This window comes from Danio rerio, chromosome 23 (assembly GCF_052040795.2).
Source record: "Danio rerio strain M-AB ecotype USA chromosome 23, GRCz13ab, whole genome shotgun sequence".
Taxonomy (NCBI): domain Eukaryota; kingdom Metazoa; phylum Chordata; class Actinopteri; order Cypriniformes; family Danionidae; genus Danio; species Danio rerio.
This window is the reverse complement of record NC_141043.1, coordinates 37,547,985-37,561,037: the sequence shown is the minus strand read 5'-3', so window position 1 is coordinate 37,561,037 and position 13,053 is coordinate 37,547,985. Positions and strand designations below refer to the sequence as shown.

Genomic DNA, 13,053 nt, shown 5'->3' with positions numbered 1-13,053 from the left:
TAGGAGCACTTTTAGCTTAGCTTAGCATAAGTTATTGAATCAGATTAGACCATTAGCATCTCACTCAAAAATTTTAAGAAGTTTATTGTCCTACATAACACCATTGTGCCTCTGTTGTGGCAGCAACATGTCTTGATTATTATGCTAGAATACGAGCACAATTACAAGCCATATCTACCGTGAAAACAGTGCCTTTTAATTTTCTGTCAGTAATAGTACATGACGTAACGACAGAAGAGTCAAGCTTTAAATAGGAAAATTAAAACTTTTTTACACTTTTTTGAGCGAGATGATAACCGTCTAATATGAATTAACTTTTCATTTACTCAGCCGTTTTTTTTCTATTGAACACAAAAAAAGATATTTTAAAGAATGACGAAAAGCAGCAACCATTGACCTCCATATAAGGAATGTAAATAAATAAATAAATAAATAAAATACAATGGAAGTCAATGACTACTTCTTTTCAATATTCTTCAAAATACCATCTCTCATGTGTTCAACAAAAAACAGAAACTCAAAGAAATGTGGATTTCGGCATATGTTTTACACAGCGGATGGCCTTCCAGCCTCAATCCAGTACTGTAAAACACCCATACACTCTCACATTCACACACACACACACTAATACTTTACGGCCAATTTAGTTCCTCCAATTCACCTATAGTGCATGTCTTTGGACTGTGGGGCAAACCGGAGCACCCGAAGAAAACCTACCTCTACAGGCGGAGAACACGGATAAATGCCAGCTGAGACTCGAACAAGCGACCTTCTTGCTGTGATGTGACAGAGCTAACCACTGAGCCACCGTGCCACCACAAGTGGAAGTAAATTTCCTTTTTTGGCAGAAATATCCCTTTTAGAATAGAAATTTGATGTACTGTTTTTCCATTCAAAACATGTTGAGAAGCGAGCCAATAGTTTAATCTATACTGTGTGTTTGGTGATCAATCAAAACTGCTTCGAAATTAGTGCTGTCGATCAATTCCAATTACATTTTAATTGATTTGATTATGTGATAAGTTGATTAATTAATCAGACGAATCACATTTAATCACACGCATCAATATTAGATGGGGAAAGCGCACAGATAAAGAAATTGCAGTGTGGCAGACATTGTATAAATCAGGACTATACAGCTAAGTAAAATAAACAATAAACTTAAAACCTTTTTGCTACTTGAAATAAACTGTTAACCAAAGAAGCTAAATAAAATTGTACATGCAGTATATGTAAAGACATTTTAAAGATAATATCTAACTTTAATGTAGCGTTTACATTTTTTAGACACAACATTAAAATTATATTAAAAATTATTTTAATTTAGGTTGTTTTTAATAATATATCTCATAGTCATAAAGTATAACTTATGTAAAAATAAACAAATTAACAAAAAGTGTTTTTGTTATATTTTACAAAAAAAAATGTACCAGTTATTTTGCAAGATACTAATATTCAACTTAAAGTGCAATTATGAAGGCTAATTATGTTAACCGTTTCACGTGTGAGTTTTAAATACTCCACCATGAGGCTGGAGTATTTGGTCATGTCAAGTTTAGCATGTCACCTACCAGCCCCAATGATCTATGTGTACAGTATGCCATATTTTTTTTCTTTTTGCCCTTTTTAGTAAATGTTTACAAATGTTATGATAATATTGTGAAAATTCTGATACTCCAACTCTGAAATATGTAATAGAACATATATTTTGTCTTTAAAACAACTAAATAATGATCATATTATTTGTTACATGACAGGTAACGGGCGCCACCATTGTTGCTACACTCTCAGAAATAAAGGTATGCAAGTTTTCACAGGGGTGGTACGTTTTCAAGAGGTACAAATTTCGTACCTCAAGGATACATATTAGTACCTAAAAAGTACAAAAGTGTTCCTCTTAAAATTATTAGGTACTAATATATACTTTTGTGGTACCAATATGGAACCTTTGAGTACAAATGTGTACCTTTTGAAAAGGTACCACCCTAGTGAAAGCTCGCATACATTTTTTTCAGAAGTTAATGACATGCATTTATATTATTTAAGAACTTGTGCAATATTTGTATTGTATTTGCTAGAAGGGATACAGCTAAGGATACTAATTTCAATAAAGCATAATCTAATAAATTGTATTGAAGGCTAGAGAGGACACAGCTAAGGATACTTACGTCAATCTATCAAAGTTTTTGCAACTTAGTACAACAAATAATGTTTTTACATTACCATGAGGGTTGGGTTAAGGGTTGAGGTATGGGTAGACGCTAAAAATACAATAAATACATCATTAAATAAATAATATACTTTTAGTTAACTTCCGATCACAGCTGTATCCCTTCTAGCAACAACCGAAGAAGAGATCCGAGCTGCTGGGTTAACGTCATGTTTGTTCGTAATTTTCTCACGAATTACATAAAGGTAAGAAAATATGCTAGTAAAATAAATAGTGTGTATCTTGCATGAACAAAGCACATCGTCCAGTTGTATTGAAAAATAATTTTTATTCACACTATAAGATTTGATGTTTAGCAGTTGATGACGTGTCCTCTGAACATTCTAATCACACTGGTGTGATTGTATGCTTCAGAGACCAGCTTAGGCAATCACACCGGTGTGATCGTATGCATGAAAGGGTTAACTAGGCAAGTCATTGGACAACAGTGGTTTGTTCTGTAGCCAATCAAAAAGAAAAAAAATTCTTAATTATTCTCTAATTATTTTGACCTAATAACAGCCAGACTAAAATAAACAAGGGCTTTTTCCAGAAGAACAAACATATATTATATTATAGAAAATACTGTGAAAAGTTGCCCTACTTTGTTAAACCTAATTTGGGAAATATTTGAAAAATAATCAAAACTTCTTAGAAGAGCCAAAAACGTGTCTTCAACTATGTATGCATGTATATATACAGACCCTACCATGCCTACAATGAGGAAACGAGATTCTTCTGTCATTCCAAATTCCCCTCTCTTACTAAAACAAGCCAGAGGAAGTGATCTCTGAGGAAACAGGAAGTTGATCAGGTCAGCGGGTCAACAGGGTGATGTCCGATGGAAATGTCAGCGTAATGAATTACAGACGTTTATGAGCACTCTCCGTACAAAACACCCAGAGAACAATGGCCGCCGTCTCCTGTCAGTGTGGCATCGTGGAAATGCTAATGAAATTCTGACAAACAGCAGACAAAAGCGAGCGAGGCGATCCCACTGACAAAGCAATCACATTCAATAAAACCTCCTTTTTAGTCTGTCATTTCTCGCCTGCCTTTCTTTATGAATACTCAAACAGCATGAATTGATGTTATGCACACACGACAAACGCTTGAAGGAAAGACGAAAAATAGATGACAGAAGAAAACTCTACATCGTCTTTCTTCCCTCGACTCTTCCACGAGGGGCGGATGAAGAGAGACGCAAAACGATTTAGCCATAGTGTAAAAACAAGCTCCAATTAGCTAATTAAAGCTGACAATTAGCCAGCGCCTGACTCGGCTGCCAACAAAACAATGGCGAGCGTCTGCAGCAAACACCTGAGGCTGCCACAAACAAAAGACCTCCAATATCTTTCGTTCTGACGGCCTTTTTTTCTTAGCTGTTTTCCTTCGCCATATATGCTGGTTTATAGTTTGGTTTATCCATCTTCTTCAGTGACTAGCGCACATCTCCTTTCGTCACCCGTTCTTTAATGCAAAACAATAGAGTTTCGAAAAAAACAAAACAAACGTGTTTTCATAATGTAGAGTGGAGGATGCAAAATGCTTACAAAAGTACTGTGGATGTCTGATATTATAACACAAAGAGCACTGTTTGAATGCTAATGATGATGATGAGATATATTGAAGCACTCCTCATCATTTGCATTTTATTATGGTTGTTGTTGTTGTTGTTGTTGTTAACAGTAAAAGTAGTAGTAAAAAATCTATAAATACTAATAAATTATTATCATCAAATCATTATTATTATTTTATTTATTATTATATTTATTATGTTTATATATATATATATATATATATTTTTTTTTTATTGGACAACTATGGGAATATAAATATTCTAAGAAGTAATGTTACCAACAAATTTTAAAATAAATGAAATGGTGTATTATTATTATTATTATTATTATTAATATTGTTATTATTATCATCTTGTTGTTGTTATGACAAATATGGGAATACATAAATATTCAGAGAAGTTCATTTAACAATACATTTTAAAATAAATTGTGTATAATTATTTATCATTATTATTATTATTATTATTATTATTACAATTATTATTATTATACTACAATTACTACTGAGCGCAGACTTATGGAAAGTATACATTATTTATTATTATTATTATTATTATTAGTAGTAGTAGTAGTAGTAGTAGTAGTAGTAGTAGTATCATTATTATTATTATTACAATTATTATTCTACTACAATTACTACTGAGTGCAGACTTATGGAAAGCATACATTTACTTCAGAAAAAAATTCAATAATATTATCTCACTGTAATTATTAAAATAAAACAATATTATTTTTATTGTAAAAAATAATTAATAAAAATAATTATTATTATTAATAATAATAATAATAATAATAATAATAATAATAATAATAATAATAATAATAATAATAATAATAATAACTATTCTTCTTATTATATATTATTAATATTATTATTAAAAATAAATCAATCAATCAATCAATCAATCAATCAATCAATCAATCAATAAAAAAATAAATAAATAAAATCTGCAAGTTTTCAGCTAATATTAGTGAAGGTTGCAGTAACAGCATCCCAGTACCACAGAACAACTTTTACTTCACATTCAGACAATCACACAAATAATTTTGTTGGATGTAATTTGATTTGTAATTTGATCACTGCAGAAATCCAATCACTTGATTTTCCCTCCAAAAAGTCCCTCAAATCCCTCTCATATTCCCATAACTCAACTGTGGTGGGGTCAGCTGCAGGTCTTCCCCCATTAAAAAGACCTAGGAGTGCATTTAAAGAGTGACAGGGTGAATGGAGCGAGTCTCATGACTTTTTTTCGATGCTGCCCTTAATTTCTTGCATGGCCGTCCTGGAGCTTTCCATTATTCCTGGCTGACGGGGGGAAACAGCAGGCCCTTCGCTCCGTAACAAGCTCCTTGACCTTTCCCTGGCGGCGATGGAGGATTCGCCACACTAACGGCTCCAAACAACCCAAACGCTTGCTGAGAGATGCTCTCATAATATTTGGCTTGATATGTGGGAAGGTGAGGAGAACGCTAACATTGTCTTAGCAGTGTTCAATTTACTTCACTACAAGTTTACAATGATTTGGGTGCTTTGTCTGTGTGAACCAGAAGTTGCTGATATTTTTATTTCAGTGTGTTGATGTACTTATGGCTGAAGTAGAACATTGAGTATAGAGGCGTCGATTTCTTTTTGCGCATCTTTTCCTAATAGCAAACAAATGGTAAGAGTGGCGTGGTTTAGAATATTTTGGTTGAAGCCGTCAAACTAAAAAAAGCATTGTAAATTTTGATATCTGTCTTATGAGGACACTGGATGACAAAATTGAGCATCCAAAAGCGGCATTAATTCAACAGAGAATGGTCAGGCAGGCAAAAGTCAAACACAGGAGCAATCGGGCACATACAGGTAAAGCAAAAAGAGTATTCGGGTCAGAGGTAGAGAGATCGCAGGAAGCAAACTACGTGAACAACAGAACCAAGCAAGGGTCTAACATGACTAGGCAAAGAAAAAGTTATAATGCTCACTAAAACAAAAAAACAAGACTCAGAATGTGTGTGTAAATGAGATGCATCTTTGAAGCAATGATGAGCCTCAGTTGTCAGGGAAAACTGGAACAGGTGTGTGTGAGGTGCATGACAGGATTTGTAGTCCATTTGGTGGAAGATTTGCAGTTGAACAGCGATTTGCAGTATCTAGCAACAAACAATATCACACAAACTTTAAAAGCTTTTACTAGCTCTCATTTATATGAAACGTTTCTTTGTGAGAGATTTCTTGTGTAGAATTTGTTATTAGCAGGTTGTCCAAGACGCTTTAAAGTGAACGATAATGACACAGGTTAAAAATATCCTCATGAAATGTCTTTGTTTCTCACATAAAGACATTTGATATGTAATTCAACAAGTCATTTGGGATACTATTTTGAATCTTTTATTTATTTTTGGAGCTTGAGAGCCGCTGGCAGTAGTAATTATAAGAGTAATTATCGTAGTTTTTATTAATAGCCTTTCTCTATTTAACCTTTCTCTATTTACTATTTTTTTATCTTTTGAATGAGCTAATTTGTTTAGTAAATTGGCTGTGTTTTTGTCATTATCACCTTTTATAGTTTTTTTGTCAGTTTAATGTTTAGATTTTTACATTTTAGTCTCATATATATATATATATATATATATATATATATATATATATATATATATATATATATATATATATATATATATATATATATAAACATGATATAAAAAGTTGGGTGCCCAAAGTTTTGCACAACCCATTTCAGTTTTTGATTTAATTTCACACATCTCAATGCAGCTACACTATGGATTTCTGTCTGAAAAACATGACATTATCTAGCTTTCTCTTGAAACCAAATGGCATATCACTGTGATCTTCTCTTATAAAGACTACTATGCAGCCAATGAGAGGTACCCAAAATTTTGCATTTACTGTATATACTTTTTTCTGGCAACTAGTTGAAATTAGTAAATATAATACAAGGTGATTCAAAAAGAATACCACAACTTTTGATTGATGTCACTTGAGGGTCTGATTGGATCATATTGAACATCTATGAACTTGCTTTCTACTGGACTGGAAAAAAAAAAAAAAAAACTTTAAGTACTCTTCATAAAGTTCCATCATGTTTCTTTGATTAAATACAGATTCAAAGTTGTTGTATTATTTTTGAATCCCCTGCATTTATTATCAATGATAAAAATACTAAATATCATTATTATTATTATTATTATTATTATTATTATTATTATTATTATTATTATTATTATTATTATCATTATTATTATTATTATTATTATTATTATTATTATTATTAATTGAGTTAATTTTTCATTTTTTGGATTTGGTTTATTTATATTCAGTTTTAGCTAAATGAAATATATAGATAAAATTTTTTAAGCAACAAACTAGTTTTTGTAGTTTTTCTTAGCTATTACAATGTTTAAATGAGTTGGAATAGAATGGCGTTAACATTCCTCAAAGCATTTCATTTCACATTTCACAAGAGAAACCATTTTTTCCCCAGTGAAATCAGCTGATACATCAAAACATAATGTAGTATTTATAAATATGAAGATCTAACATTCTTCCAGAAAGTGCTGGTGGATCATTGACTTCTGCATTATCAGGGTCCAAAATTAACACTCAGCAAGTGCCAAATGAGAGTCAAAATTGGCTTTGGCGAGAAGATAAAACTGAGGGAGTCTACAGTCGTTTGTCAACTTCGTTCAGATCTGCAAAATAACGCCTGATTTAAGCATAAAACTTCAAGAATGATGTCTGACCCTTAATGATTCTAGGGTTTGACCCAGATCAGACACCAGCTCCGCACAAACCCTCTCCTGAAGATGGTTTACCTACTGGGTAAAGTTATAATCAGATGTTTCTCTGGGACGTCAAATCAGTTTTGGTTCCAGCTCTCCATGTGGTGCCACATATGTGGAATGTTCCTCGCATTAAGAAAGCTAAATTAAAATATGTGGAGCAAAATCACAAGATGTCTTTATGCTTTTGTGACAGATGCGGCCATGGTTATGAGAGTGTTCTAAAGCTAAAACTAAAAAACTAAAATCAACTGTTTTGCAAGTAAACATACTTTATTTAGAGATTGTATCAATTGTAAAGATTTTATAGAATATACTTTGCATATATAACATATAGAATATAGATTTTATAAGACTGTTGTAAAAAATTCCTAAATACGAACATTTATTAACATAATAATGAATGTAAAAGTAATAATAAAAAATAAATATAATAAAATAATAAAAATAACATTTTTTATTATTATTACTATTATTATTATATATATTATAGCTGTTAGCGTTATTACTAATGTTATTAGTAATAATAATAAAAATATAAATAATAACAATAATAATAATAATTACAAATTATTATTATTATTATTATTATTATTATTATTATTATTATTATTATTATTATTGATGTTATTTTTATTATTGGTATAAATAATTATTGTTATTATTATTATTATTAGTAGTAGTAGTAGTAGTAGTAGTAGCAGTAGTAGTAGTAGTAGTAGTTGTAGTGATATTTATATGTTTATTATTATTATTATTATTATTATTGTTATGATGATGATGATTATTATTATTATTATTATTATTATTATTATTATTGTGTTGTTGTTGTTTTATGATTATTATTATTATTATTATTATTATTGTTATGATGATGATTATTATCATTGTTATTATTATTATTATTATTATTATTATTATTATTATTATCATCATAACAACAACAATAATAATAATAATAATAATAATAATAATAATAATAATAATAATAATAATAATAATAATAATAATAATTATTATTATTATTATTATTATTATTATTATTATTATTATTATTCATGTATTTATTATTTTTACTTGTATATTGTTGCTTTTTACACTTATAAATACTGTGAATATTCAAACCTGAATGTGAAAATTATAAACATTTATAATAACAGCAATTTATTTTATAATAATATATGTATGGTATAGTATGTAATCTTTTTTAAATATTACTACTATTATCATCATCATCATCATCATCATCATCATTAGTAGTAGTAGTAGTAGTAGTAGTAGTAGTAGTAGTAGTAGTAGTAGTAGTATTATATAATTACTGAGCACAGGATGTCTCATTATTACTTTAGTTTAACCTAAAAATAAAATAACAAACTAAATATCAAAATAAAAATTTATAAAACACATATCCAAATAAAAGCTAAATAGAAATGACAAAATTTGACAAATGACACAACAAAATTTCTAAAACAAAATACTTTTAAAACAAAAAAGTCACCCAGCAGCAGAAACCTCTGTAATTAACAATGTTGAACGACGACAAATAATCCAATCAAAGTCTCCCATTGGTTTCCAATAAGGCACTCAGAGCTCTTTGTATAAATTGCATGGGAGTGAATGAGTGTCTGGATCATGTCAGACAATCAATCATGTTTCCTCCAGCAAAAACCAGATAAGAATACCAGAGAATCTGACACCAAAAACGCTGATACAACTTTATCCGCTCTAATCTAACATCTGCCTTCACAAACAAACAATATTTTATCATAAATACATACTTTATGCCAGAGATAACACACCTCTAACCTGTCCCTGACTTGGCTTCGAAGCACCAAAACACAAAACATTTCCTCAAAAACAACATGACATCCGAACTACATGATGATGCAACAGAGAGCAAAGCATGAAGCTCAGAGGAGGGCAAATCTCCATTGGCCAATGTCTCAGAGGTAAACCTAATGTTATCTCAGTGTATTAAGACATTGAAGTCTGCTAACAACACATTCGGCTCATCTAAAAACTGAGGTTAGGATACATTATGTTAACATACAATGCCTGCAATGACAGCAAACAGAAGCAAAAATTCAGAAGACACAATACTATTTAAAAAAGTCTGTCTGCAGTTTTTTTCTAGCAATATACTTCTCATTATACCAGTGTTGAAGAAAGCTACATTAAAACTGCAAATTACTCAGCTACGAGGTAAAGAAATTAGCCATTTAGGAAGCTAATTACAAATACACTAGATTTTCTGAGGTTTAAATTTAAATTGATTCAGTAAGGTTAAATACAGTTCACAAAACTTGATTTAAAACTAGTACATTATCCTTTATATTAAACTACACGTACACTTTTATATTTATATAATTCTATAATATAAAAATGCAATGTTTATTGTTCATTTTTTTGTTTTTATGTCAATGTATTATTATACGTATGCTTCATATGATTAGTAATTTTATTATTATGAGTAGAACTAATCGTATTATGCTTTTAGAGCTGCTTAAAATTTCTGTTCAATAATATTTCTAAATATAGTTAAATAGCAATGAACAACAGCTTTATTTGTAATAAAATAACTAAATACAGCACACAAAAGCTCAACAGTTACTGTTAAACATTGTGTTATTATCTAAATAAAAGTACAGTATGGGTTAATTAGGTCACTAGGCAGGTTAGGCAAGTTATTGTATAATGAGGGTTTGTTCTGTAGACTATCAAATAGAAATATAGCGGGGCTAATAATTGTGTCCTCAAAATGGTTCATAAAAAAATTTAAATTGCTTTTATTGTAGCTGAAATAAAACAAATAAGACTTTCTCCAGAAGAAAAAATATTATCAGACATGCTGTGAAAATGTCCATGCTCTGTCGATTGATATATATATATATTTTCAAGCTACATGATGAAGCAAACTCTCTAGCTACATGATGAAGCAAACTCTCTATACATGCATCATTGAGAAAGCTGTTCTGCTAAAGCAGCATTAAAGTTGATTGTGTGATTGTGACACAACCTCCGGTAAACTGTGACCCTGCTTGCACAGACACGAGAGCATTCTTGAATAAAGAGCATCAATTAACATGGAGATTGATTATTAGGTCTATTGATTGATGGCCAGTAGGAGATTGATGAATTCATCAAGGCCACGCTGATCATTAACTGCCTCTGACCACACAGATGCAGCAAACCACAGGAGAGAAAAACAAGCACCTCATAAAACTACTGGGGAAAAAAAAAAATCAGTGGTATGACCAATAACCCCCTTTAAAACCTAAGAGACATTTGTATCTGTTGGAGGAAAAGACAATTAAAAGTACACTGTGTCAATTTTTTGGACTAGAACACTGCTATATATTTTACTGACTTATAGACTTATATTAGCCCAAATAAAAAAGGTCAAATCCAGAGAAATGATCAATTCTAACTAATGTAGAACCATGCCTTGTGTGGACTAAATGATGTCATACACCATTGATTACATAAAACACCAAAAAAAGCTTGAATAAGCCTTACTTCTGATTCATACTGCTATGATAATAAGTGTTGAGTACTTTAGCTCATCCATTAGCATGTGTTGGATGTAATAAAGACGACAATTTCCAAGATTCTACACAAAAAATGATTTTGATTGTCATCAATTTGCACTGTCTAGTAGTAAAAATGACAATCTGTGCCGACCAAAACAAAACAAAACAAAACAAAACATCAAAATCAAAAACAACTGATGTGAAACATCATAAGCAAAAAACAAACAAACTATAAAACAAAACAAAACTAAACTAAACTAAACACAAACAACTTGTGTGAAAAAAGCTAATTGACACTAAACAAAACAAAAACATCAAAAACAAAAAACTATTAAACAAAACAAAAGCAAAAACGGAAAGCCAAGCTAAGCAAAAACAAAACAAGAAAGCAAAACAACTTATGTTGAGCAAAAAAGCAAATAGATGCTAAACAAAACAAAAAAACTACATTAAAAGCAAAACAAAAACAATTAAGGCAAAGCAAAAGAAGAAATTCAAAATAAAACAAAAAAAAAAACAAAAATACAAAAAAAATAAACAAAACAAAAAGGAATGGAAAGCAAAAACAAAAATCAAAAGTAAATTGATGCTAAACAACACAAAAACAACATTAAAGACACTAAAGCAAAAAGCAGAGCCAAAATTCCCAATAAAACAAAAATTCAGAAGCTTACGTAAAACAAACAAACAACAAAACAAAACATGTTGCAAATCACAACAAAGAAAAACAAGAACATAATGTAAAAAACAGCAATAACCAAAAAAATCAAACATATATAAACTAAAAGTAAAGTGAACCGTTACCTTCGTTTTCAGTTCAAACAAACAGTAGCTGTAGAAAAAAAAAATCCAGTGACCGATCAGACCAAAACTAGAAACTGTAACAACTAGAACCATCAAATCCAACAGCCTGTGATTTGCAAAGCAGTATTTACATGCGCAAACAATGGGAAGTTATTTTGCCGGCTGTGGTGGACAACATGCAGAAGTGACATTGGGTCATATTGAGACTTCAGCCTGAATATTTTATGTGCTTGTTGGGGCAAAAGTGACTGTCAGTCCATGTTAAATTAGCGCTGAGGCGGCGCCGTATCTCCAGGATATTTTTCTTTGCAGTTTGCGCGAATGTAAACGGACAGTAGGACGACCCTGTTCAAACGATCCTCCCGCAGGCCTTACATGTCCGTCTCTTTGAGTGTACATGTGCGTCTGAGTAAAGAATATGAAAGCAAATACATATTAAATGCATTAATGAGTCTGTGCGTGTGCGCGGCCATGTGTCTCTCTGCAGGCCATCTCCACTATCCAGGGCTGTGAAAATGACCTCATTAAATATCATTGCATTAAGCCAATTTTTATGAATTTAACATAGTCCCTGGACCATTGTTTGCCTGCAAATTAGATTAAAGCAACATTCTCCTTTCTGTTTGGGGTCTTTCAATTATTTTTGGAGGGCAGAGCAGGCAGGGAACCTAATGAGCTGAGACAGCTTTCCTCCTTTCCACTGTGTCTACAAAAAGGTCTGAGCCAATTAGCAAAACAGCTCGTCCCCGTCAAACAACAACACTTCCAGCGACAGCTATCAGAAATCTCTGCTTAGCAAAAACCACCGGAGGACATTTGGATAGTCATTGGAGATCAGCACAGGTTGTTTAGGAACAGATGTGTTAGAGAATCTACTTGTACAATCTATATTTTACAAACAGTTGTTGAACTTCCTTAAAGACTTCAAAAAAGTATGGTCATCATGTGTTGCCACATGTACTGAATTAATCTGTCAAACTTTTGTATATTGTTCTATAGCATATATTGTAGAATAAATTGGACCCCAATGACTTTTATTGATTGTTTGTTTTTTGGAAGATCGTTTGCTCAGTAACATTTTAAGGTACAATTCTCACTAATCTGTCAAATCATCTTTGATCACTTAAGCAAAGGATGAAGAACAAAC

At 31.2% G+C, this 13,053-nt stretch overlaps 1 protein-coding gene and 1 long non-coding RNA gene across 3 annotated transcripts in view; one reads left to right on the top strand and one right to left on the bottom strand.

The window, feature by feature from the left end:
- Positions 1–13,053, bottom strand: part of plxna1a (plexin A1a) — a 423,762-nt gene that overhangs the window by 272,602 nt on the left and 138,107 nt on the right. The window lies entirely within an intron of this gene.
- Positions 9,987–11,636, top strand: LOC147831332 (uncharacterized). Its single transcript, XR_015945700.1, has 2 exons — positions 9,987–10,333; positions 10,401–11,636. It is a non-coding gene; the product is annotated as an uncharacterized LOC147831332 (long non-coding RNA).